Raw genomic sequence first — 14,069 nt, forward strand, 5'->3', positions numbered from 1 at the left:
CATGCTAGAAGGCTGGTTTGACATCTTAGCATAGTGAGAGACAGGGTATGTATAATAGAAACAAAATCAACATTTTCTCATATTTGACTCATAAATGTTTGGCACTCTAAAGGGATTTAGAGATTGTCTGCCCCAACCAATTTAACAGATCAAAGATTATGTAAGGAAAAACCTGTGATCTTTGTAGAAGTAGAACCTGGGTTAGCATGGCACACATGGATATATATCTGAAGTCATTGGTATCTAATAGCTTCATGACCACTGGTATATTGCTGAACTTTTCTGAACCGCATTTTCCGAAGATTTAAAATGAGGTAATGCTATGGGCACCTGGGTGGCACAGTAGGTTAAGTGACGGACTCCTGGTTTCCACTCAGGTCGTGGTCTCAGGGTTGTGAAATCAAGCTCCACATAGGGCTCCATGCTCAGCGCAGAGTCTGCTTCAGATTCTCTCCTTCGGCTCCTCCCACTCATGCGCGCTCTCTCTAAAATAAATAAATAAATCTTTGAAAAAAATAAATGAAATGAGGTAATGTTACCTCATTTGCTGATTGTGGCATTACATGGGAAAATAAATGAGTCACATAGTCCTCTTGCATACACCTAGGAGGTATCCAATGAATGCCACTTTCCTTCACTCTCTTTTATCTCAATGCAAATTCATTACTTTTCAAGCACTGTAATCCATTCTGCACAGCATCTTCATATAACTCACAATAATGATTCTATTATCCCTATTATGTATTAGATTTAACTGAAACACGAACTCCCATTACTGGCCAAGATACCACAACAAGCTGGCTTACATGCCAGGCTTAATCCCAGGCCCATATTCTTATCTCTAAGGTGTTCTGAGAAGAAGAATGCTTCTCACTACACCTGCCTTAGGCACTGAATATTTAACATACACTCTAAACCAGGAAATTTGGAGTCAGCTCCAAGACAGAACCAACCACAACACATGCTTCAACCACAGCTTCTACAGTCAGCCACAGATCCCCCCTCCAAGGGACATTTTACAACGTTTTCCCATAAGATTTAAGAAAAACACAACTAATACCTTTTAGGAATAAAACATATATGTGAGAGCCAGACTCTTTTTAATAGTCACATAACTAGGACAGTACCCAGTTTTCTTGTGGCAGTTTTCAGTTTATCAGCAACTCACGTGTAACCCAGATTCACCCATTTTCTTTCAACATCTTTTCTTTTCACAGATGTCAAACACATCAACCCAGGCAAGAAAACGCAGATTTACTCAGAGTTCAGAGGAATGATAATAAGCTGATAGGTGTAAGAATTATTTATTTTCAAATATCAAGTATCAATAATTTTCAAAACTTTGAGAAGATTTTAGACTCTAGATTCCATTAGCAATGTGAAGACTGCAATGCAAGTCAGGAGGGAGGTAAGAAAATGAGCATAGTCTATTAAAATGTTGTCACAACTCTAGATTGGATTTTTTAAATGGCATATCCTATATAACTTGAATTGAGGAAACACGCATTCTCTATTTTTATGGTAACATTAAGCCATTCAGGATGTGTCTTCTTTGGTAAACTTCAAGTGTGTATATGTACACATAGTCTGGGTAAACTCCTCTAACTCATTAGAATGCATATTTGCCCTTATTTTTCTCTGTTAAGGTGAACATAATGAATAGCTCTTCAATCAATATCAGTTATTAAGTGTCTAGCATACAGAAAGGAAAAATAAAGATCTGAGTTGGGGAATCAATTTAGAAAGATTACTTAACAGAAACAGTAAAAAAAAAAAAAAAAAAAAAAAGGCATGTTGGTACCAAGAAATTGCATTTAGTTTATGCAGAATCTTTTGACATGATAAGGATACACCTAGTTTAGAATATTTGAGGATTTTAACATGGCCTCATTATCCTGTTGGGCAGCTTCATTTACATATTTGTTTGAAATCATAAAACATAAAAAGTGACACAAACGCTAAAGCAGCATTTAAAAAATCATTCATCATGCCCTGAATGGCCATAGGATTTGTGGAAAGGATATGAAATGGAAGGATTTACTAGAACAAAGATCAAGAATTAAGACACTAATGCCCCATCTGTTCAGTAGCTCCCAATTTTTGATGTTTACAATAATTGTGTTCTGTGGAGTCAAATGAAAATGAGTTTGTAGATATGGATGCATTTTTATTATGGTTGGTCATAAATATATCCCAAATTATCTAATGTCCTTGTGTTAAATGTAGAACATAGAACCAATTAAATTTTTTTAACTATAATTTACAACTAAACAATCTCAACCTAACTCACTTTCTATTTTGCTTATAAGAACATTCAGCATACTTTCTCTTGGAGAAAATTCCACAACTTCCATTTTAATTATATATATAGGATCTTGGGCAGGGTTAGGAGGGAACAAAAGAGTTTTAAAGATGAGTAATAATTACTCTTGAGTAATTTCATTTATGAAACAATCAGCCCATGCAAATCTCAGGAATGTGGACCATCCCCCATGAGAAATGGAGATTTAGCCCAGAAAGCATTGCTCTAGATGGGGAAAGATACATACAACATCAGAAACCATATAGACCAATATCAACTTAACATAAAGGATCAAGATGACAAGTGAAGCTAGATTTACTTGTTCCACACTTCATCTGCTTATAAAGATGACAGCACATAATTGCCTTTGAAAGATGTAAAGTGTGGTTCTGAAAGCAATAGAGCGGGCTTACTGTTTCTTACTACTCACATTTAGTATTAGAATTTCAACATAAAGTGGACCGTTCTTAAATTTCATTTAAGGAGGTGAGAGAATCAATTCTAAAATGCCTCCCTCTCCCCCCATAAAAGAGATGATCTCCTATTTAGTAGCTAAAGTATACCAGAAACTGTGTTGTTTTTCTCCCCCCACATAATCTTTGCTATTGCAGTCTTGCAATAATGTTGTTCACAGACAGAGAACCTAGGTTCAAAAGAATAGTGGACTTTCCTAGACACACCTGGTTCATAATTCAGGGCCCAGATCTGAACCCAATGAAGACATTGATTTTGTGGCTTCCAAAAACTCATGATTATAAGGTAAGTGAAGGTAAGTCCCTTCCTCATAGGCTGGGAGTAGAACTGTCATGAGAGACTCATGAATATATTTCTTTTTTTTTTTTAAAGATTTTATTTATTTATTTGACAGAGAGAGAAATAGCGAGAGCAGGAACACAAGCAGGGGGAGTGGGAGAGGGAGAAGCAGGCCTCCCGCCGAGCAGGGAGCCCGATGTGGGACTTGATCCCAGGACCCTGGGATCATGACCTGAGTTGAAGGCAGACGCTTAACGACTGAGCCACCCAGGCGCCCTCATGAATATATTTCTGATCACAGTTTGCGGTTTGGGAAGAAATGTAATTATATGAATTAAAATTTTAAAAATGTTTAGTACAGGGAAGCAGAATAACATATTTAAGAAAGTGGAATTTGGAGTCAGACTTTTTCTTTCTCTGTCAATTACTTACTGTTTAGCCACTTACTTTTTCTGAATTTCTGTTTCGTTTTTTGTAATAGAGGATTAATAACTTCATTTTACATGGAATATTCATGAGATAATAGCCATAAAGTAGGTAATACATTAAAATATTTTCAACAGTTGGTAACTATGGTTATTATTAACAAAATATTTACACCTTAACCATTTGTGATAACATGGAACTTTCCCTAAAACATTTCTTAGCTTTTCAAATATTAAGTTTTTATACATGGCAACCAATTAAGTTATGGCTTTGCAGTTGGACCAACTCATTCAGCCCAAATTTATTAAATATCAGATTGGCCATTTGATTTTTTTTAATCATATAGTTATTGCCTAAAGCAAGAAAGCATTGGCTTTTATAAGGAAAGTGAATTCATTATTTCAGAGAGATTCGACTCAGCAGGTGGTAGAACATAAGACATAAAATGCTTAAGGCGGAAGCAACTGCAAGACTCAACCATAACTCCACAACAGGAGGTGAAAAATTCTCTCTATCCAACTTCTCAACTATTTTGCCAATAAGATGATGTAGGTTTAGTCAAAATATAGGATGGCTTAGTATTAAGATCAGATAAAATGGAATACAAAATAAATGGGATAAAAATTAATGAACAAATTAGAAGTTAAGAAAAATGATCTACTCTTACTACGTCTTACTTTTTTTCTGACAATTGGAGTAGATAGATACCCCTGAAGGAAGAAGCAGTTCAGAAATTCTAGAAGGGAACACAGAAAGGCAAATTATTTCTTATGGATTCAGCAAATTCTGAAATTGAAAAGTAACTTTTACTAGACAAAGAAAGGATCAGGGACAAGTCTTGCAGAGATTCATTTTTTTATACCATGCTTTTGATTTTATTTATTTGTGTGGGAATATTTGATTTTATCAAGGAGCTTCATTCCATAACAGACCATTTGAATCATATCAATGTTTTAGAATTCAAATTAAACACAAATATCAACTACTCCTGGATTGAAAATCATGAAGAGCATTTTGTTTGTTTTACAATTCTTTCTATAAGCTAATTTCAGTTAAATGTATGCTTTTCTAAACTGCCAAAGTGGAATAAAGGTAGAAGTCAGAAAAAATGTTTGAAAACCAGCTTCACTAGACTGCTGTTCTGTTCTTTTCCTTCATTATTAGTTCTGTGAACCATGTTAAAATATTATAGTTACTCTTTGAGTGACCTTGAGAGACTTGATACCTCTAGGAAAACTAGCTATTTCAGGGATTGAACTGTCCTAAGTTAGTCTGACAGCCATATGTTTAAATCATGATTTCAGTGCCTGGAGAAATTTTTGTCAGGCTCCCAAGCAAGTCAGCGAATTCAGGAGAATTGCCTTGTGGTTTTGGAAGAACATGGTTGGGGAAGGTCAGTCAAGGTTCAGAAGCCTTTGTCAAAGGCTTAAGGAGGACAAAAATACAAGCCCTGTTCCCAGGCAAAACAGCATCAATCTCCCATTTACACTCTCATGGAAGGCCCCATAAACTAAAAAAAAAAAAAAAAAATCCATTAGAAAATTTGCCTACCTCACCTCCCACTTTTTAAAGTAAGTGTGTGATTTTGTTGTGAGCAATATATAAAAACAAAAGAAAAAAAAAACAAATAGAAGAAGGGCTAATATTTTCCTTGAGAAGAGCTTGTGAGTCACCAAAAAAAGGTAAGAGAAAACCCAAATATTTTAGGACTAAATTTGTTTAGACTGTAGAGCAGCTCCTCTACTCTAATATATGGGAACAGGTAGAGAAAGTGTTTGCAATATTTGAAATTGTAATCCCCAATTTTATCAGTCTTTCCCTTTGAAAAATCATGCTAAATCTAAAGTTGCTAAACTCCCTTCTCTTTTAAAGCACATTTTTTTTTAAGATTTTATTTATTTATTTGACAGAGAGACACAGCGAGAGAGGGAACACAAGCAGGGGGAGTGGGAGAGGGAGAAGCAGGCTTCCCGCTGAGCAGGGAGCCCGATGCGGGGCTCGATCCCAGGACCCTGGGATCATGACCTGAGCCGAAAGCAGACGCTTAACGACTGAGCCACCCAGGCACCCCTCTTTTGAAGCACATTAAGACATAAAGAGAAGTATCGTCTTCAGAGCTCAGCACACCAAATACCACACAAAACTAAAATTTTATATAAAAGTCTTAACAAAAATGACTCCTGGACAATATTAAGTAGTTATTTGTTCATGACATTTTTACTGAAAGAAGGTTCAGTAACTATCCTTTGTATAGATCCTTATTTTGATCTAGTTTCCAAATCCAAAACCAAATCTGAGATTTCCTCATTTAACAGCACACTGTATTAAAGGACTCACCTGCTCAGGTCTACTACTTTCACTTTCTCATACCCACTTGCAAAATTCATGTCTATAATTATTACTGCCTTTGAGTTTCTAGAATTTATTTCATTCAAAATCTTTACAAATATACTGAATAATCTAATCAGTTTATTTTTAGAACTGTTTAAGTCAATTCAAAAGTTCTTCTGAGGAGTAAATAGGAACAAAATCATCAAAATATTTTTGGGAGAAAATTCTAGGCATAGGGATTGTTCTATCAGATATAAAAATGTACATGAAGAAACTATAGTAAATAAACTAAATAGTTCTGGCCCAGATGCAGATGAAAGCTTAATGTAGGATTATCTGTAAATGCCCCTAAAATTAGAGGCATCTTAAATGTCCAAAAATAGGGAAGAAATTGAATAAATTTTAGTATATTCATATCATGAAATTATATGTAGTACTTTAAAAAATGAAGTAAATTTTGACCCATTCACATAAAATGATACTTACAGTGTATTGCTACATCAAAAAAGCAAACATATAAATAGTATGATTACTGTTTTGTAAAATACATATAACAACATAAAATATAGGTCTGAAACGGTACACATTCAGATACATAGAGCTGTCAATAAAGATCACACCTTTTAATTTTATCCTTTCCATATAGTATTTTTTGTGTATGTATACCTTTTGTAAAATTTTTTATAAAACAATAACAAAAAGAAAAAAAGAAAAGCGATATGATTTAGCTTCCTGGATACAGAAGAAATGAAACATTGACACTAACCCCAGAATTGTGACTCTAGGTTTTTTATTGTAATTGTTATCACCCAGAAAGAGTTGGATTCTCAAAATTGCTGAGATTTCATTCACTTGTCTTAGAAGTTGAAGAGGAAATGGTAGCACAGTGCTAGAAATTCAGACTCACTTTCTTCATCTTCCTAATTATATAGTGATCCAGGAGTGAAACTTCCCTTCAGAAATAAGATACTTAGTTCACAATCTTAGGCATTACTCCAAATGAAATATTTATAGGTTTACTGTAAACTCAACAATAAATGATCGAAAAATAAAGGCTGTCAATCAACTAAACAGACATGGTTGAGTATAAAATCTCTCTGGTGCATGTTATAAATCTCAGATCATTTTACAATATTACCAGTCTGGAGGCTTATAGCCACTCTTTTTCTTTTCTTTCTTTCCTTTTTTTTTTTTTTTTTTTTGGTGTGTGTGTGTGTATGTGCCTGCTGGATACCCTAGGGAGCATATGTTTAAATATGTTAGCATCACATTGATGGGAACCAAAGCTCTTCACCTAGCTCTCTGCCTATAGACCTTGGAACTCTTCACTAGTCACATAATTCTCACAGTTCTATTGTTAAATGAATCACCTCCTCTTCCTTATGTTGAAGCATGTGTAAGTTTGGCTGTGTGGTTTTCCACAACAGTTATGTAAGTAAACATCTCCAAATCCCTATTAAGCATGTTCTTTTCTCTCATTTGAAAGGTTGTCTCCCCACCCCTTGCCCCCGCCCCCTGACACACACAGCCTTGGCAAGAAGAGCAAGTTTTAAATAGAGAGTAAATTTAAATGACACAAATTTCTTTGTTTCACTCCTAAAAAATGTACTATCATAAGTTAGTGTTTATGGAAACATTAAAGAAACAGCCTCATGGTCAGGAGAGAATGATAATTCTGCTTTGCATCTTTGTATGAAGAAAGAAAAACAATTCTTCCATATATGAATAGCACTCGACTTTGGGCATCTGTTTTCTATGGGTTGAAAACCTCTCTATTTTTTTTTAAAGATTCATTTATTTATTTGAGAGAGAGAGAGGAGGGACAGGCAGAGGGAGAGGGAGAGAATCCTCAAGCAGACTCCATGCTGAGCACGGAGACCAATGTGGGACCCAATCCCAGGACCCTGAGATCATGACCTGAGCTAAAACCAAGAGTTGGATGTTTAACTAACTAAGCCACCTAGGCACCCTGAAAACCTAGCTTTCTATCTAAAGGATGAAAAGATCAGTTACTAAAACACTTCTAAGTTTAAAACTCTGATCATTACATTTACTATTAAGCTGTGGTAGATGAGATTAGCATTTCTTATTTTTCACTTAGCTAAAATAGGTTTGCCTTTCAGAAGAGTAGGTAAGCAAAGATAAACTTGACAGTTGTGTAGTGTGGGCATGCATCTGTCTCCAGATTGGTTGTAGAAAGGATTTCCTTTTTTCTCTTGAAATCAAATGAGAGTAGATGTTGGCAGTAGGGGCTAAGTGTCCAGTCTTGGATGGGCATAAAGATGGCAGAGATGTTCTGTTCAAAACTCAGTGAAATAAAAGTCCAACAGGAGAACAGTAAAGCAGTTTCAGGGAAACACGGGTCATGTCTGAACTCAGCTAATTACTGAGCTGAGACAAGTTACTTAACTTTTTTGTATTTCCAATTTTTCATCTGAAAATTAGGAATAAGAGCCAATTTTTTCTTAAGAAGCCTAAATTAGATAACTTAAAGTGCTTAGCACAGTGCATGGCACACGATAAATGCTCAATGAACACTTTTTAATGTTACTGATACTATTTCTACTCATTAATATTATATCATCACTATAATAAAACCTTTCTGATATTCAGTTTCTAAATTTTTATGGATTGAGATTAATATTTCTTCCTCACAGTGAGGTTAGAAATCAACAGTCCAAAGGAAATTGTACTATAGATACTATTACTGGAGACACTGACATTATCATGTTTTTATTTAGGGAATACCACTATGTCACCATCACTGGAGAATTTACAAAATAGCCATGTAAATGGCACCCATCAGGGAACACATGTCTCTCTGAATGCACTGTACAATTTAGGATTTAATGGATGAATTCAAGATTCTTAGAAGAAGTGATGTCAATGTATGTTAGCATGAACAGTCATTATATTCTTTAGATAACCTTATTTTAAATACAGCACTCTATAGTCACAGAGATTTAAAAAGATTCAGGTTATAGAAATACTGATGTTAAATCAGTCAGAATGCACAATTACTTCTCCTTGGCTCCAGGACTCTATGCATAGGTGAAAGTATGTTGATGTTACAATTTTCAAATTGTGTATGCTCCCATTCTCTTCCCTGTTTCTTTTCGAATATGAAATCCCATGTGTCTTATTGTAATAATTAAGCAAGAAAATTGTTTCCCAGTATATCAGCCCCCAAATCCCTTATGCATAAAGCAGACCTAACCGAACATTTGCAAAAACTTGACAGCTCAGGTATCGATGCCTAGGATTCTCCTGGACTAAAAACTTCCTTCCCCTAATCCTGACCCTACAAATATAGACTGACCGTATTCCAAGCTATGACAGGCCCATTTCCAACTCCAAAGTATCAGAACCATGATGATTAGGGATATTCTGGTTATTAAAAATTCCAATATTAGTGATTCACATGAAGGATTTCTTCTCAATGCAGTCATGCTTGAACTTCTCCTGCTGGGTTTAATATTTCTAAGTGCTTCAGAAGACACCCAACCCTCCATTCTCATCAGAAAGTATGAGTTGACTACCTCCTGTCTACTATACTTAGGGAGATAGCTCCAAGAAGGAGTGGCAACCACTTCAAGTATTTAGGAGACTGTGCTCACGGGAGTGAGATGGGGTAGGGAATGCTGGTTTGGGAGCTGGAAACTCTGGATTTCCTTATTCACTAACATTAGATTGTAGGTTCCCTGAAAGCCAGAAATGTTCAGAGTAAACAAGTAAATTGGATATGTCATATAAAAGGTAAAATCTAGAAGAGCAAAATAGGCATTGGGGTGAATTGTAAGAGTTAGAGGGACTTATTGGGAGGCAATTCTCTATTGTTTTCCAGCATTTCTGCACATGTTATAAGCAGAGAAAATGATTGCTTTGTTCCAGATTATTTTTTCAAGGATGTTTCTGTAGTAAACAGTCTGGAAGGTAAAGACAGCATTGCCCTGGAACAAAGAGCAGGGCGTGCTTCTCATAAGAGATGTGGGCTCCTGGGGTGCCTGACTTGCTCAGTCGTTAGAGCATGCAACTCTTGATCGCATGAGTTCAAGCCCCATGTAGGGCATGGACTTGACTCAGAATAAATAAAATAATAAAATAAAATAAAATAACATAAAATAATAAAATAAAATAAAATAAAATCTTAACAAAAGAGACGTGGGTTCCCTAAGTTCCAGGTTCCTATCCTGTGATGCATCGTGCTCCATACGCAGGTGCCATCTGGCCCTCTTCATGTTGCCCTGTGGAAATTGGGGTATGGAGCACTGATGCAAATGTTATGCTGCTGGTTGTGCTTTGAATAATAAAGCCCTTTGTCTTTGACCCAGGTGTCTTATGCCTTCTGTGTGCATCTAAAAAACTGCAGAAGAATAAAGCATTAGCTTGCAAGTAAAGTATTGGACACCTCATAGTTCTTGACAGAATATAGAGAAATAAAGGGATGCAGCATATAAAAGAACTCTAGAAAGGTAAAAGTGGAATACCACTTCCACAAAACTACCAATGGTCATAGGAGATAAAGATAAACAAAATCCCTTTATTTCGGCAACTAGCCTGCAATTCCCTTCCTTCATGTTTAATAAAGGTTCACTTAGCATTAATTCATTTATTCATATATTGAGCACCTTCTTATGGGCAGGTATTATTCTAGGACCAGGAATATAGTACTGACTATGACTGATAATGCCTCTTCTCTCTTGCTAAATGCCTATGAATAACCAGAGACAAATATAAATAAGTGAACAAATACATTTTAAAATTTCAGATGGTCATAAATGTTATAAAGCCAAACAAAAAGGATAATGTAATTAGGGACAGCTTCTTTAATTACAGTGGTCAGGGAAAGCCTTTCTTTTTAAAAATTTTTTATTTAAATTCAATTTAATTAACATATAGTGTATTATTAGTTTCAGAGGTAGAATTTAGTGATTCATCAGTTGCATATAACAACCAATGCTCATTACATTAAGTGCCCTCCTTAATGCCTATCACCCAACTACCCCATCCCCCCAACCCTAGGGAAGGCCTTTGTGAAGTGATAACATTTGGTATAAAGTCTGTCATGTAGAATTTGGGGGAAGAACATTCCAGGAGGATAGGGAAAAGGAAGGGAACGGAAGAAAGTGAGGAGAGAAAAAGGAGAAAGAGAGAGAAACAGAGACAGCATGAGTAGAGACAAGGAAGCTTAAATAAGAGAAATAAAAGCAGTGTTGCTGGAACATGAGTGATGAATGAGAGGAAAAGTGACACTGGATGATTTTAGCAATTTGTGCAGGAGCCAGATCATATTGTAAATTATAGACTATAGTAGGCAATCAGATGAGATAGATGCTGTCTCTTTTCCTTTGTGAAATTAAATTGGTTTACTTTCTTCATTATTTTTAAAAAGATTCTAAGTTTACTGATGTTATGAAAATAAGGAATACATTTGTGCTGTGTAAGGCAGGTGTTTGGATTTACAGAAAAATGAAAAAAAAAAAGTTTTTGCCTAGAAACTTCTGGAGAACAGAGCTAAGTATATTTGCAACAAATTACTATTAATATTAAAACACTAATACTTCTATTACTACTAAAAATAACAATATAAAGATAAGGAAAAGGATGAGGAGGGAGACAAGAAGAAAAATAGCAAATTATAGAGGGAATCACTGCCAAGAATTATGCTCAATGCTTTACATACTTTTTTTTTAAACTTCAAAATTATGCTGCAAAATGCTTTGATGCTCCTTTCAGAATTGGGAATTCAGGCTCAGAGAGAAGAGGTCTTTGCCTGAGATTTTCCAGCTAGCCTATGTCTGAGCCAGGATTTGAACCCTGGAACTCTGTGGCTCCAGGGCCAGAAACTTTGCAGAATATTCAGCCTGTATTCTAATGCAGCATCTCTATGCAGAAGATGTTCTTTCCTTATAAAGCAGGCAGCTTTGCCATCAGTTGATAGAGAATTGTAGTATCCCGGAGATTGTTAGATTTAGTCATGGAACAAAATGATTGGGTTGTTTTTATCTGCATTGTTTGAAAAGTCTGGCTCTATACAGAGGCTGAAATACAGCACATAATATTTTTTTCCAGTGGATGCCATAGCAGACAACAGATGTATAATGTCTATGCAATAAGAGGGGCAAAAATGCCTAAATCGATCATCTAGCATGAGAATATAGCTGACCCATGCTTTATTCCAGGTGCTTCTAGACTTTGGTCCTCTGGAAGAAAAATGATCAGTTTCTGGAAAATATCTCTAAAGAGAAAGGATTATTGTCATCCTAAAGAAAATACTTCATAAATGCACAAAGTCAAAGGTAAGGGAACAGAAAAAAAATGTCTGAAAACTAAAAAGGCAGGTTTTGATCTAATAGAACAATAGAATATCAAATCCAAGGGGATCTGGAATTTACTTCTTAGGTAATTAGTAACTAATAACACGTTATACTGGGGAGAAATGTCTGAAACAGATTGTCTAGATGAATGTTTTCAAAACTGTTGCAACGAACGCATGTTTCTAGAAATGCCAACATTTCATGAAATTAAGATTCCATTGTTTGGAAAACCTCTAGCAAAATTTACCCAAATTTCTTCTTTCTTTTAACAGAAAGAACTCTTATTTAGTTTTATTTGGGGTTGAAGGTGAGGCCAGTGGTTTGGTGGGCTCACTATTGGTGAATTTAAAACATAAGAGTGGGAATTTAAGGCAAAGAAAGAGAAAAACAAGCAGCCAGATGGTCAGTTATTGAAATCAACCAAGCTCTTTAAAACAAAGGAATGTGGGGAGAGGTGTCCTGGCTCTTTCTCTAGTCATGTGGTTGGCAATGTGTTTATTGGACATAGCTGTCTTTGAAGTGGATGCCCCTTTGAAATGGATGTCTCAGCAATCAAAGCTTAAGTCGGGCACTTGGATCACAAAAACCTACAGATGAGACTTACTCTGTGGCATTGCCTCATCAGCCCTGGTGTACCATCTTAACTCTTTTTTTTTGGTGGTGGGGGGGGTGAAAATATAAATCCTAACGTGTTTAAACAATTGTGACTAGATCTCTGTTACTTACTAGCAATTGGGTGCAATTCTTGATACACCCTGTGTATTGTACATTTCACTTAAAGGTTTACAGGCACATTTACTCATTAAAGACTGAAAATTAATGTCATAAATAATGCATTCATAAATAAAACAACTATTAAGAAATTACTATGTGACAGACACTGTGCAAAATGCTGAGGATGTGGGAAACTAAAAGACAGAGTGATTGACTCTGAGTATGTCATGGAAGTCTTCTCAAAAGAAGCTCAATTAAGTCTTGAGGGGTGAAAAGGAGTTTTCTAAATAGAGAAGAAATGGAAATACAAGACAGGTAGGAAATGTGATAAATGAAAAGAGATAGCAGAATGTCCCAAGAACTTCAGCATCTTTGATAATAGCTGAGGAACAGAAGTAAGTTGGGTCTTCTGGGTGTATACGTGGTCCTGTGACAGAATTACACATTTAGAGAGGTAGACAAAGGCCAAACTATGCAAGGCTTTTTATGTCAATCTACTGCACTAAGGCATTATACTCTAGGCCATGTGGCACTATTAAGCAATTTTAGACAAGGAGAAACAAAATCAGTTTTGTGTTCTCGAGTGACCTCTCTGGCATTAATGTGGAGAATGGCTAAGGGAGGTTGACTGTGAAAAGTGGGCAAGGTGGGGCATGAAACCAGATATGAGAACATCAAATTGGGGTCTACTCAAGAGGCCATCAACCACTGCAGTTGTAACTTCTCTGACTTACTAGCAAAAGGCTACTAGTATTTATTTGTGGAACAATACCACTTCCACAAAACTACCAACGGTCATAGGAGATAAAGAAATCCTGACTTCTACACCAATAGAAAGCCCACGTTTGAGGAAACTGATTCCATGAATTAAAATTTTAAAAAACTTCCCATTTTCGGGCGCCTGGGTGGCTCAGTTGGTTAAGCAACTGCCTTCGGCTCAGGTCATGATCCTGGAGTCCCGGGATCGAGTCCCGCATCGGGCTCCCTGCTCGGCAGGGAGTCTGCTTCTCCCTCTGACCCTCCCCCCTCTCATGCTCTCTCTATCTCATTCTCTCTCTCAAATAAATAAATAAAATCTAAAATAAAAAAAAAAAAAAAAAAAAAAACTTCCCATTTTCCAATTTGTTAAAGAACAACTTTTTTGGGGGCGCCGGGGTGGCTCAGTCGTTAAGCGTCTGCCTTTGGCTCAGGTCACAACCCCAGAGTCCTGGGATCCAGCCCCGCAT

The sequence above is a fragment of the Neomonachus schauinslandi genome, chromosome 7 (genome assembly GCF_002201575.2).
Source record: "Neomonachus schauinslandi chromosome 7, ASM220157v2, whole genome shotgun sequence".
In the NCBI taxonomy this organism is placed as follows: Eukaryota; Metazoa; Chordata; class Mammalia; order Carnivora; family Phocidae; genus Neomonachus; species Neomonachus schauinslandi.